This window comes from Miscanthus floridulus, chromosome 8 (genome assembly GCF_019320115.1).
Source record: "Miscanthus floridulus cultivar M001 chromosome 8, ASM1932011v1, whole genome shotgun sequence".
Taxonomy (NCBI): domain Eukaryota; kingdom Viridiplantae; phylum Streptophyta; class Magnoliopsida; order Poales; family Poaceae; genus Miscanthus; species Miscanthus floridulus.
In genome coordinates, this window is record NC_089587.1 from 101,357,092 (window position 1) to 101,372,431 (window position 15,340).

The window sequence follows — 15,340 nt, forward strand, 5'->3', positions numbered from 1 at the left end:
CAACTTTGTAACTAGTTTTTTCTTCCTCATACTAACTCCAAATCTGATGATTTTTTTCCTAAAATTTTCTAAAATCATTCTTTATCAATTTGTTTTGTTGGTTTTGTCAATATATACATATGAAAAGTTTGAGCAATTTAAATTTTGAATTTCAAAAAAATGCAACTTCAGACAAGATTTTGGTACCCCAAATGATTTTAGCTGAAATAGTGATAAATACCAAAGTTCAAAAACTATCAAGATCTACAATTTTTGTATTGGTCATTTCTTCATATGACAAAGTGGTAATGACATTGTTTACAAATATGACACATCTCTCATAAGGTTTTATAAACTATATGAGAGATATGTAAGATTAGTGAATAATGTGTGCTAAGAATTTGTCAAATGAAGAAAAGACCAAAATAAAAGTTATAGATATTAATGAGTTGAACAACTTTGGTATTCATCACTTTTTATGTTGAGATCAATTTGGGTCTCAAATTTTGGTTTGAACTTGTCGTTTTCCAAAATTTCAAATTTAAAAAGTTCAAATTTTGTCAAATGATAAGATGACCAAAATAAAAGTTGTAGATCTTGATGAGTTGGACAACTTTTGTATGCATCACTTTTACATCTAAAACCATTTAGGGTTTTAAAATTTGGTTTGAACTTGTCAAATTTCAAGTTTTAAAATGTGTAAAAATTGTCACATCCAAGTTTGATCAAACTTAAATGCTGAAGCATGATTTTAGAAATTTTTAGGAAAAAAAACCATCACATTTGGAGTTAGTATGAGGGAGAACAACTAGTTACAAAGTTTACCCATAGATTAAAAAGGGAAATCACACTGTTCTAAATGATCCTTACATGATCATAGTGAACAGTGTAATTTCTCTTTTTAATATGTGGGTCAACTTTGTAACTATTTTTCTTTCTCTTAGTAACTCCAAATCTGATGATTTTTTGCCTAAAATTTTATAAAATCATATTCTATCAATTTATTTTGTTAGTTTTGTCAATATATACATATGAAAAGTTTGAGCAATTTAAATTTTGAATTTCAAAAAAATGCAACTTCAGACAAGATTTTGGTACCCCAAATAATTTCAGCTGAAAAAGTGATAAATACCAAAGTTGAATAACTCATCAAGATCTACAACTTTTGCATTGGTCATTTCTTTATATAACAAAGTGATAATGACATTATTCACAAATATGACACATCTCTCATAAGATTTTATAAACTATATGAGACATGTGTAAGATTAGTGAACAATGTATGCTAAGAATTTATCAAATGAAGAAATGACCAAAATAAAAGTTGTATATATTCATGAGTTGAACAACTTTGGTATTCATCACTTTTTACGTTGAAATCAATTTGGATCTCAAATTTTGGTTCGAACTTGTCGTTTTTCAAAATTTCAAATTTAAAAGGTTCAAATTTTATCAAATGACAAGATGACTAAAATAAAAGTTGTAGATATTAATGAGTTGAACAACTTTGGTATTCATCACTTTTTATGTTGAAATCATTTTGGGTCTCAAATTTTGGTTCGAACTTGTCATTTTTTAAAATTTCAAATTTGAAATGTTCAAATTTTGTCAAATGACAAGATGGCCTTAATAAAAGTTGTAGATCTTCATGACCTCTACAACTTTGATGTTTATCAAATTTTCATTTGAGATCATTTGGTGTCTCAAAATTATTTTAGTAGTTTTGATTTTAATTTTTTAAAATTTAAAATTTTCCCCCATTTTTAAAGGTTCAATTTTGCAATTCTAAACAGTTGTAGTTGTTTTAGTTATTGTATATGTAAATATATCTATAAAAAATAATTATAAAATTTTGTACTGTATTATTTATTATTTACATGTGAATAATTCATTTTGATTTAGAATTTTGAAAAAAAAATCAACTATAGGATTATTGGATATTGGATAATATATCTAATTACAAATCTAATAGTATTAAATTATACTACAATAGATAAAAAATATTAGATAAATTATTGGTTAAAGATTATAAAGTTTGACTCGAAATAACATATGAACTATGCTGGAGGAAGTATTATATAACCCCTAATACAAGGAACCAAACATATCTTATATAGGCTTGATTTGATTTTTCTTTGGCTGGTCTCATATAATAAAATAGGACAATACTCTGCTTTTTAAATTATAAGTTGTTTGACTTTTTTTAGGTACATAGTTTTTGCTACTTATAATTTTGACTAAAAAGGGAGTAACTAAGAGCAACGATGTCGTCAGGTTAGAATTCTACTCAGAGCTTACATGCTGAAGTGCTCACTCTAAGTGCATGGCTAATAATACAGCCGGTTGTTGGCTGCAAAATCCTTGCAGCCCATCTATAGTAGTTAGCTCTTCAACATTAATACATAGTTGAAAGGTCCTAATATGGCTAGAGGGGGGTGAATAGCCTATTTAAAAATCTACAAATCAACTAGAGCAATTTGATTAGTATGACAAATAGCGTAATGCAAACTTGCTCTAGCTCTACAAGGGTTGCAAGCCACCTATCCAATAATTCTAGTTGCAATGATTACTTAGGCACCCAAACTTTCTATGTAACTACTTACTAAGAGCTCTCAACTTTGCTATACTAAAGAGCTCAACTAGATGAATATAAGTAATAAAGCAAGCTCTCAATTCTAATTACACTAAAGAGCTTGTGTCAACTAGTTTGCAAGAATGTAAATAAATGAGTAGGGTAATTATACCGCCTTATAGGGGATGAACCAATCACAAGATGAATATAAAGCCAATCACCGGGAGAATGCCAAAGACAAAAGATAATCAATTTTCTCCCAAGGTTCACATGCTTGCCAACACGCTACGTCCCCGTTGTGTCGACCAACGCTTGGTGGTTCGGCGGCTAAGAGGTGTTTCACAAACCTCGTCCACACGATAGGACGCTGCAAGAACCGACCCACAAGTGAGGTAACTCAATGACATAAGCAATTCTCTAGAGTTACCTTTTGGCGCTCCGTTGGGGAAGGTACAACTTCCCTCACAATTACCAAAGGCGGCCACGAACAATCACCAACTCGTGTCGATCCTTCACCGCTGCTTCAACCGTCTAGGTGGTGGCAACCACCAAGAGTAACAAGCGATATCCGTAGCGCAACACGAATGCCAAGTGCCTCTAGATGCAATCACTCAAGCAATGCACTTGGATTCACTCCCAATGTCACAATGATGATGGATCAACGATGGAGATTAGTGGGAGGGCTTTGGCTAAGCTCACAAGGTTGTTATATCAATGAAAATGTGCAAGAGAGTAAGCTTAAGCCAGCCATAGGGCTTTAAATAGAAACCCCAACAATTAGAGCCGTTGTACCCCTTTACTGGGCAAAACGCGCTCTGATCGGACGCTCCGGTCAGACTGATCGGACGCTGGCCCTCAGCGTCCAGTCGTCCGATGGATGCCACGCGTCACTTGCTTTAAACGCTGTTCGTCAGATTTCAACGGCTACGAAGCTGACCGGATGCTCCGGCAAAACTGACCGGACGCTCTGGCAAAACTAACCGGACGCTGAAGCCCTAGCGTCCGGTCGTTTCCAGTAAGCTCCCCGAGGCGTATTTCTTCGACCAGACGCGTCCGGTCCACCTTGACCGGACATAGTCCAGCGTCCGGTGGTTAACCTTAGGCACTATGCCGTCTTATCAGTTTGACCGAACGCATGCAGCCAGCATCCGGTGCTTTTAGACCCAGCGTTCGGTAAGTTGACCAACGCCAGCGTCTTCGCGACCAACTCTATTTCAACTCTAACTTCTTCACCCTTGCTCAAATGTGCCAACCATCAAGTGTATCACCTTGTGCACATGTGTTAGCATATTTTCACAAATGTTTTCAAGGGGTGTTAGCACTCCACTAGATCCTAAATGCATATGCAATGAATTAGAGCATCTAGTGGCACTTTGATAACCGTATTTCGATATGAGTTTCACTCCTCTTAATAGTACGGCTATCTATCCTAAATGTGATCACACTCACTAACTGCCTTAATCACTAAAACAAAATGGCTCCTACATTTTATACCTTTGCCTTGAGCCTTTTGTTTTTCTCTTTCTTCTTTTCCAAGTTTAAGCATTTGACCATCACCATGCCATCACCATTGTCATGATCTTTGCCATTGCTTCACCACTTGGAGTAGTGCTACCTATCTCATAGTCATCTTGATAAACTAGGTTAGTACTTAGGGTTTTATCAATTAGCCAAAACCAAACTAGAGCTTTCAATCTCCCCCTTTTTGGTAATTGATGACAACCCTTATACAAAGATATGAATTAAAGTTCATTTGAATCTATGTTGCTTGCCAAAGCATATTTACCATGTGTAAAGAATATGGACAAGTTTAACTCTAAATGGTAGCAATTGCTCCCCCTACATATGTGCTAAGAATTTGGATTGTAGCTTTGCACATATGATTAGATAGGAAATATAGGAGTCAATTTCTACAAAATGATGCTAAGGTATAAGAGATGGACCTTTGAAGCGTGATACCAATCGGAGTGCACCAATATTCCATCCTTAGCACCATTAGTAACTAGACATATACAAAAACTAGAATACCCCGTGAGATCAACATTACATGCAAGGGTCTAGTTTCCATAGAAAGAACATAAGTCTAGTTACTTAGCCTATGCATGCTAGTTTTTCATTTCAACATTCAAACCTACAACTAGCATACACCACACAAGCATGGATATTTGAAATTAAAACGTATGCCATGCAAGCAAACATATGTAATGCTCATTCAAATGCACCATACAAGTTTATGAGCTTGCTCCCCCTATTGTATGCTCAAATTTTTAATTGATCCCTTTCCTTTATCATATCTCTCCCCCTATATCAAATACTCCCCTATCACTCATATCTTTGTTTTCTCTCCCCCTTTGTCATCAATGGCCACAAAGGCTTGAAGTAGAGATAGGTTTAAATTATAGATAGATTGGGGTGAAACCATGTGAAATGCGGATCATTTTCCCAATTTGGTTCAATCTAGATTACTTATAGCTCATTTTCTAAATCAAACACTAGGTTTACAAGCCCACAGATATGTCATATGCTACCACTAGATCATTTTAAACATACAAGCAATAGTGGTACCATACAAGTATCAAATTTATTTGATTTTCATGAATGAGCCTATTCAAATGTGAAATATGTCTAGATGCACTAATCATGTCCTTAGCAAAGATGTATGACATGCCAAACAACTTTTACCTTGGATTGCTCGAAGGAGAGGCATGTCATATAATGGGGTTGCATCAACACATATTGGAGAAGTCAAGTATGTTCAATTCATTCCTTAGCTTGTAAAACCTCTTCTCATCAAGTGGCTTGGTGAATATGTCGGCAAGTTGATCTTCGGTGCCCACACTCTCTATGCAAATGTCCCCTTTTTATTGGTGATCTCTTATGAAGTGATGACGGACATCAATATACTTTGTTCTTGAGTGTTGAACCAGGTTGTTGGTGAGCTTTACGGTACTTTCATTGTCACATAGCAATGGCACTTGCTTGAACTTGATTCCAAAGTCACTCAAGGTAGCCTTCATCCAAAGTAATTGAGCACAACAACTACCGGCCGAAATATACTCCGCTTCGGTGGTTGAAAGTGCTACACTATTTTGCTTCTTTGATGACCAAGACACAAGTGATCTTCCCAATAGTTGACATGTGCCTGATGTGCTCTTTCTCTCAACTTTGCATCCCGCATAATTGGAATCCGAATATCCAATCAACTCAAATCTTGCTCCTTTGGGATACCATAATTCAACATGTTTTGTATGCTTCAAGTACCTCAATATTCTCTTAGTTGCCTTCAAATGACTTTCTCTTGGTGAGGCTTGAAATCTAGCACACATGCATACACTAAACATCACATCCGGCCTTGATGCGGTCACATAGAGTAGACTTCCAATCATAAACCGATACATCTTTTGATCCACCATATTACCACTAGCATCACTATCCAAGCTTCCACTTGTCCCCATTGGTGTACTAATAGCTTTACTCTCATCCATTTCAAACTTTTTGAGCATGTCCTTGATATACTTGCCTTGACTCACAAATGTGCTATTCTTCATTTGCTTGATTTGAAGACCAAGGAAGTAACTAAGTTCTCCAATCATAGACATCTCAAACTCACTTGCCATCATCTTGCTAAACTCCTCACAAAATTCTTGATTTGTTGATCCAAAGATGATATCATCAACATAGATTTGCATTACAAACAAGTCACTTCCAAGCTTCTTGGTGAAGAGAATGGTGTCAATCTTTTCCATCTTAAATCCCTTAGAGAGTAGGAAATCCCTTAATCTCTCATATCATGCTCTAGGTGCTTGTTTCAATCCATACAAAGCCTTTCTCAACTTGTATACATGGTTGGGTTTCTTCTCATCTTCAAAACCGGGAGATTGCTCAACATACACAAGCTCATTGATGTACCCATTTAGAAATGCACTTTTCACATCCATTTGGTACAACTTGATGTTGTGGGCACAAGCATAAGCTAGCAAGATCCTAATTGCTTCCAATCTTACAACCAGGGCATATGTTTCTCTAAAGTCAAGACCTTCAACTTGAGTGTAACATTGAGCCACTAATCTTGCTTTGTTCCTTACTACTATCCCATCTTGATCTTGCTTGTTCCAAAAGACCCACTTTGTTCTAATCACATTATGATTCCTAGGCCTCTCAACTAAATCCCATACTTGGTTTCTTGTGAAGTTGTTTAGCTCTTCATGCATAGCATTTATCCAATCAACATCTCTCAAAGCTTCATCTATCTTCTTAGGTTCAATAGATGACACAAATGAGAAATGCTCACAAAATGAGACCAATCTTGATCTTGTTTGCACACCTCTTGAAATATCACCAATGATAGTGTCCAATGGATGATCTCTTGCAACATTGGTTGGTTGAAGCACTTGCATTTGATTGCTAACATTTGATTGATCATTTGGTTGAGATGATGAACTAGCCATTTGTTGATCTTGTACATTGCCATCACTAGTGCTTACTTGGATTTGATCATGAGAACCACTAGCTTGCACATTTGAGTTAGAGAGTACTTGATTCTTGTCATCTTCAACATCAATCACCACTCTAGGCCTTAACTCACCAATGTCCATGTTCTTTATTGCATTAACCAATTGAGTGACTCTTACATCATCTAGATTCTCATCTTCCTCTTGGGAACCATTTGTTTCATCAAACTCCACATCATGAACCTCCTCAAGAGTACCACTAGCCAAATTCCAAACTCTATAAGCCTTGCTAGTAGTGGAGTAACCAAGCAAGAAACCTTCATCACATTTCTTTTCAAACTTGCTCAATCTAGTGCCTTTCTTCAATATATAGCATTTACAACCAAAAACCCGGAAGTATGCTATGTTTGGCTATCTTCCATTCAATAGCTCATAAGGTGTCTTCTCCATCATGAGGTGGTAATAGAGTCAGTTGCTATAGTAGCAAGCCGTGTTGATTGCTTTGGCCCAAAACGAATGACTCACATTGTACTCACTCAACATTGATCTTGCCATATCAATTAAGGTTCTATTCTTTCTTTCAACTAGCCCATTTGATTGAGGAGTATACTTGGCCAAGAATTGATGTCTAATTCCAAATTCATCACATAACTCATCAACTCTAGTGTTCTTGAATTCACTACCATTGTCACTTCTAACTTTCTTGATTGTTGTTTCAAACTCATTGTGAATGCCTTTGACAAATGATTTGAATATAGCAAACACATCACTCTTGTCAACAAGAAAGAACACCCATGTGTATCTAGTGAAATCATCCACAATCACAAATCCATATTTATTTCCACCAATACTAGTGTATGTGGTTGGTCCAAACAAGTCCATGTGCATCAACTCAAAAGCCTTAGATGTGCTCATCATGCTCTTCTTAGGATGTGTATTACCAACTTGCTTTCCGGCTTGACATGCACTACATAGCTTATCCTTCTCAAATGTGATATCTTTCAAGCCTCTAACTAAGTCATGCTTAATCAACTTGTTCAATTGTTTCATTCCAACATGACCAAGCCTTCTATGCTATAACCAACCCATGCTAGACTTAGTGATCAAATATATTGACAATTGAGCTTCTCTAGCATTGAAATCAACTAAGTATAGATTCTCATATCTAAATCCTTTGAATATCAAGTTAGAGCCATCTACACTTATGATCTCTACATCATCCACACCAAATATGCACTTGAAACCAAGATCACACAATTGAGCTACCGACAATAGGTTGAAGTTCAAGCTCTTTACTAGTAGCACATTGGAAATGCTCAAATCATTGGATATTGCAATCTTACCAAGCCCTTTGACCTTGCCTTTGCCATTGTCACCAAATGTGATACTATCAATCCCATTGCTCTTGCTTTCATTGATTGAATTAAACATTCTTGAATCACCAGTCATGTGTTGTGTGCACCCACTATCAAGCACCCAATGTCTTCCTCTGGCTTTATAATTGACCTACAAAAGAAGATCAATTTCTTTTAGGTACCCAAACTTGCTTGGGTCCTTGTAGGTTAGTTACCAAGGTCTTTGGTACCCAAATGGCCTTTTTCTTTGGGCCCACAATTGGTGTACTAATGAACTTAGCCTTCACACAATTGGTACCCTTATAAATCATGTAACAAGAATCAAATTTGATTGAGGATACATTAGGTAGCTTGTTCTTGTTAGTCTTGCAATTTTGCTCTATATGCTCAACTTGCTTGCATCTATTGCAAAACCGATCATTGCCCTTCACAAAGCTAGCTTTGGGAGTGACAAAGGTCACCTTGCCTTTCTTAGGGGTATAGCCTGATCCCTCTTAGCAAGCGGACATCTCCACCATAGGCATTGCCTAAGGCACAAGTGAGCTCATTCACCTCCTTCTTGAGGGTTTCATTTTCCACCATTAGTGATGTATCATTCATAGGTGGAGTGGTAATGGTTGTGCTACAAGAAGTGTTAGTAGGAGCAATAATAATGGGTTCATGAAAAGATTCATCAATAAGATCACATATTAGTCTCACATCACATGTTACTATCACTTGCTCCTCCTTGGCTTCCTCCTTCTTGACTTGCTCAATGAGAGAGGAGTGAGCCTTTTCAAGCTTAGAGTGAGCTTTGCCAAGCTTCTCATGGGCATCCATTAGCCCCTCATGAGTGGCATTGAGCTCATCAAAGGATTGTTCAAGAAATTTTACTTTCTTGCGCAATTCTTTGTACTCCTTTCTCTTCATCTCATTGCAAGCGTGCACTTACTCACACATGTCCAAGAGCTCCTCCTTGGAGTACTCCTCATCATCATCATCATTATCATTCCTACAAGAGTCACTTTCACATTCATCGTCATCACTCTCATCATATTTTACCTTGGTAGGCTTTGTCATGAGGCATGTTGATGGAGTGTCGAAGATGAAGGGCTTGTCGTTGATGGCGATGCTTGCTAGTGCTCTCTTAATAGACTTCTTACCATCATCACTAGAGTCATCACTATCCGATGAGCCATCACTATCCCAAGTGACTACATAGCCTCCACCCTTCTTCTTCTTTTGGAAGGTCATTCTCTTCTCCTTCTTCTCCTTCTTTTCTTTCTCATCCTCCTTGTGCTTCTTCTTCTCATCCTCATCATTGTCACTATTGTATGGACAATTTGCTACTACATGATCGGAGCTCTTGCAATTGTAGCATCTTCTCACATACTCTTTCTTCTTGGTGTGATCTCTTCTCTTTCTTGCACCATAGCCCTTCTTCTTCATGAACTTACCCATCTTGCGCACAAAGAGAGCCATAGCCTCATCATCAATATCACTTAGATCTTCATCATCACTTGATTCTTTCTTGGACTTGCCCTTGTTTTTGTATGATGATGAACTAGCCTTGAATGCTATGCTTTTCTTCTTCTTATCTTCTTCCTTCTTGTCCTCCTTGTCATCCCCTTCCCTTTCCACATGGTATGTCTCTTGTGTCATGACATCACCTAGTACTTAGTTGGGGGTAATGTCCTTCAATCCTCCTCTTATGATGAGCAATATTAACATCTCAAATCTTGGAGGTAAGCACATCAAGAATCGATGGGAGACATCATCATCCTTGATCTTCTCTCCCAATACCTTCAAGTCGTTGACAATGACTTGCAATCGATGGAACATCTCTAGAATGCTCTCATCTTCCTTCATCTTGAAGCTTGTCAATTTATCTTTGAGAATATACAACTTAGCACTCTTCACCGCCGGTGTGCCCTCATATGTTTCCTCCAATCTCTTCCACACCTCATTTGCTCTATCACAAACCTTGATTTGCTCAAACACCTTAGAATCAATGGCATTGTATATGGTGTTGAGAGCCATTGTATTGCATTGCTTGTTGATCTTATATTGATTTGTTGGATCATCGGGATCAATGATGGCATAGTCATTCTCGATCACTTCCCATACTTGATCATTGATTGAACCAAGATACATCCTCATCTTTCTCTTCCAATAACCATAGCATGTGTCATCAAAGAATAGTGGTTTGCCCCCCATATGGTTGAACACAACTTGAGCCATAATTTGACACCGAGGTTGTTAAGCCTTTAATCAAACAGTGACCATGACTCTGATACCACTTGAAAGGTCCTAATATGGCTAGAGGGGGGGTGAATAGCCTATTTAAAAATCTACAAATCAAATAGAGCAATTTGATTAGTATGACAAATAGCGTAATGCAAACTTACTCTAGCTCTACAAGGGTTGCAAGCCACCTATCTAACAATTCTAGTTGCAATGATTACTTAGGCACCCAAACTTGCTATGTAACTACTCACTAAGAGCTCTCAACTTTGCTACTCTAAAGAGCTCAACTAGATGAATGTAAGTAATAAAGCAAGCTCTCAATTCTAATTACAGTAAAGAGCTTGTGTCAACTAGTTTGCAAGAATGTAAATAAGTGAGTAGGGTAATTATACCGCCTTGTAGGGGATGAACCAATCACAAGATGAATATAAAGCCAATCACCGGGAGAATGCCAAAGACAAGAGACAATTGATTTTCTCTCGAGGTTCACGTGCTTGCCAACACGCTACGTCCCCGTTGTGTCGACCAACACTTGGTGGTTCGGCGGCTAAGAGTTGTTTCACAAACCTCGTCCACATGATAGGACACCACAAGAACTGACCCACAAGTGAGGTAACTCAATGACATGAGCAATTCACTAGAGTTACCTTTCGGCGCTCCGCCGGAGAAGGTACAACTCCCCTCACAATCACCGAAGGCGGCCACGAACAATCACCAACTCGTGTCGATCCTTCACCGCTGCTCCAACCGTCTAGGTGATGGCAACCACCAAGAGTAACAAGCGATATCCGCAGTGCAACACGAATGCCAAGTGCCTCTAGATGCAATCACTCAAGCAATGCACTTGGATTCTCTCCCAATCTCACAATGATGATGGATCAATGATGGAGATGAGTGGGAGGGCTTTGGCTAAGCTCACAAGGTTGCTATATCAATGAAAATGTGCAAGAGAGTGAGCTTGAGCCGACCATGTGGCTTTAAATAGAAGCCCCAACAATTAGAGCCGTTGTACCCCTTCACTGGGCAAAACGCGCTCTGACCGGACGCTCCGGTCAGACTGACCGGACGCTGGCCCTCAGCGTCCGGTCGTCCGATGGACGCCACGCATCACTTGCTTTAAACGTTGTTCATCAGATTTCAATGGCTACGAAGCTAACCGGACGCTCCGACAAAACTGACCGGACGCTCCGGCAAAACTGACCGGACGCTGAAGCCCCAGCGTCTGGTCGTTTCCAGTAAGCTCCCCGAGGCGTATTTCTTCGACCGGACGCGTCCGGTCCACCTTGACCGGACACAGTCCAGCGTCCGGTGGTTAACCCTAGGCACTGTGCCGTCTTATCAGTTCGACCGGACGTATGCAGCCAGCGTCCGGTGCTTTCAGACCCAGCGTCCGGTTAGTTGACCAACGCCAGCGTTTTCACGACCAACTCCATTTCAACTCTAACTTTTTCACCCTTGCTCAAATGTGCCAACCACCAAGTGTATCACCTTGTGTACATGTGTTAGCATATTTTCACAAATGTTTTCAAGGGGTGTTAGCACTCCACTAGATCCTAAATGCATATGCAATGAATTAGAGCATCTAGTGGCACTTTGATAACCGTATTTCGATACAAGTTTCACTCCTCTTAATAGTACGGCTATCTATCCTAAATGTGATCACACTCACTAAATGCCTTGATCACTAAAACAAAATGGCTCCTACATTTTATATCTTTGCCTTGAGCCTTTTGTTTTTCTCTTTCTTCTTTTCTAAGTTTAAGCATTTGACCATCACCATGCCATCACCATTGTCATGATCTTCGCCATTGCTTCATCACTTAGAGTAGTGCTACCTATCTCATAGTCATCTTGATAAACTAGGTTAGCACTTAGGGTTTCATCAATTAGCCAAAACCAAACTAGAGCTTTTAATAGTCCACCTATCTCTTTCACATAATTTCTCTGTTCATGTGTCTAAAGTCGGCTATAAACTTAGAACCCATTTTCCCTCTCTCCTCTCCTCTCTTCTTCACGTCAGTATTCAGCCTACCAACAACCTGCTATTATACTTGCACCAATACATATCTTAGCATCTTATATTGGCCTGGGAGTGGACCTTAGCTCAAATCTCACTGTACATTAACTCTGTTATTAATGGATCTAGAACTCCCAGTAAGGTAGCAAACTAGACTTCTGATTAGACACCCTTCTAGAAATCATATGACCAGAAAACTATTTTTGGTGTCATAAGGCATGGGCTAGAATAACTTTTGTCGGCAATAATGAACGTGTGTCTGTTTTTTTTCATCTCAGGACAACTAGTATCGCATAGGATCTGAAACGGGGAAAAGGCCGCTTGATGGTGTCGAACCGACGGACGCACCAAGACGTGGGTTAGCTCGCGCACCCATTCGAGGAGTCCAGGCCAACCCGCCCCGACCCAGGCCGGTCCTTCAGATCTCCCCTCCCACCCTCTCCTTGTCCGTCTCTGTTAAGCAGCAAGCGACTCTCAGGCCTCGCTCAGATCTCTCCGCCCGTGTCCGCGTCCCTCCTCCCACCCCAAACCCTTGCCTGCCTCTCTCGTCAACGCCGCCCGATGAGAGCGATGGCAGCCTCACCGACCTCGGCCGCGACCGCGGCCGCGGTGCTCCTTGTCCTCCTCGCCCTCGCGGCGGCCAGCGGCGTGGCGGCCGACGGTTCTGACCACCGGTACAAGATGAACGAGCCCGTCCCGCTCTATGCCAACAAGGTCGGCCCCTTTCACAATCCCAGGTGAGGCCTCGCCCTTTAGATCCCTGTCGTGACTAATGGTTCGTGGGTGCTGGGGAGGGATCGGATCCATTGGATTCGTGGGATGTGTGGATTGTTCCTACTCGATCTCTTCGGGTGGGGTTTGTGCCACTTCGGTCAACGGTTTGTGCCACTTCGGTCAACGCTGACAGGTTTTCGAGATCTAGGAGACAAAACCGAAAACTATAATAGGGAGCGAGTGGAATTGTAATTGATTCAGTAAACTGTAATAGGGAGCGAGTGGAATTGCAATTGATTCAGTAACCTTAATAGGACCTTCTCGTAGGGTTTAATTTGCTTTTTATTGGGCCTGTATAGGTATGTGCCAACTTATGAATTTTACAGCCTGTCTGCATCGAATATAATTTCTCGAGCTATGAATCTGTTACTGTTAGGCGTTGGATCTGTGGTAAAGGAGAACAATACTCGTACAGGCTAATATAGGTTATATAGTTGATGGGTTGCCGTTCTTACATTGTTGCTTTTCCTTGCAGTGAGACATATCGTTACTTCGACCTGCCTTTCTGCTCTCCTGGTCAGTTGGTGTTAATTTCAAGTCTTTTGCTCATTACCGAGCTAGCAATGATTAGTTTCTCAAAACCTGTACTATGCTAATCAATTGTATCCACTGCAGAGAAAGTGAGGGAGAAGAGTGAGGCCCTTAGCGAGGTCCTCAATGGGGATCGGTTAATTGATGCTACTTCATGGATAGCACATCCAACCAAATAATATTTCATATCTATATGTTTTGGACTGGAGAATTTGTTTTCCATATATCATAGGCAGTAAAAAATCCTTAATGCCTGTACTCATGCGCTTGTATATATGCTGGTAATTTATATTATGCATTAAGTAATTAGCATTTTTTTGGGTGGAACTGATTTCATCTTAGTCGAACATTCTTCAACAAACTCGTATCTCCCATTTACCAAAATGAAGCATTGGCCTAATTTAAGTTACTCATTGGTCTTTTTGAATGATGTCCTCTAATAATGTCAATTCATATTACAATAAGAAAATGCTTGGTTTAAAACAAATGATGACCCACCAAGAAAGTATGTTGAACCTATCCGTTGTGTCCTGTTGAAATCATGTCATTCACCAATAGTGCACAAAATGTGTTAACAACTTAGCATGATATAATTCAGTTGCATATATATCTGTATGTTTATTTAAATTCAGTTGCATATACATCTGTATGTTTACTTTAGACTCTACATTTTCACTTTGAAGGTATGCTCATGATGAAGAAGCAGCTGATGACCAGGAAGAGTCTGGATGGAAGTATATCCATGGTGATGTCTTCCGGTTCCCAAAGAATAAGTCGCTATTTTTCGCTGCTCTTGGCACAGGAACTCAACTATTTGTCCTGTAAGTTACTGTGGCTATTTTCTCTCTCTATAATATTTGCAGGGCTGAAATTATTCCTCCAGCTCATTGTTTTGTCAAGAAGATATCTAACCATCTTTTCTGTGGCACCTCTGCAGCACAACCTTTATATTCCTTCTTGCACTTGTTGGAGTATTCTACCCTTACAACCGTGGTGCACTATTTACTGCATTGGTTGTCATCTATGCACTCACTTCAGGAATTGCTGGATACATTGCTACCTCTTTCTATTGTCAGCTAGAGGGGACAAACTGGGTATGTACTGCCTTCACCTTATGTGTATGTGACCAAATTGAAATAGTATTTTCTTTAATGGTAGTAATGTTGCATTTTGCCTCCATCTACAGGTGAGGAACTTGCTATTGACAGGATGTCTGTTCTGTGGACCTCTCTTCCTGACATTTTGCTTCTTGAACACTGTTGCTATTGCTTATAGTGCAACAACAGCATTGCCCTTTGGCACTATCTGTGTCATTGTGCTCATCTGGACCTTGGTCACATTTCCTTTGCTTTAGTGGATTGTTCTAAATAATGGTCTTGTGTTTGTGGATGTATATATGTATATTTGTGGCAGTCAGATTCAAATTTGAATTATA

General features: G+C 39.4%; 1 long non-coding RNA gene across 1 annotated transcript; it reads left to right on the forward strand.

Moving 5' to 3' along the window:
* Nucleotides 1-13,200: 13,200 nt before the first annotated feature.
* LOC136473104 (uncharacterized) lies at nucleotides 13,201-15,340 on the forward strand. The gene is made up of 5 exons (XR_010762493.1): nucleotides 13,201-13,337; nucleotides 13,850-13,890; nucleotides 13,990-14,726; nucleotides 14,843-14,999; nucleotides 15,092-15,340. It is a non-coding gene; the product is annotated as an uncharacterized lncRNA (long non-coding RNA).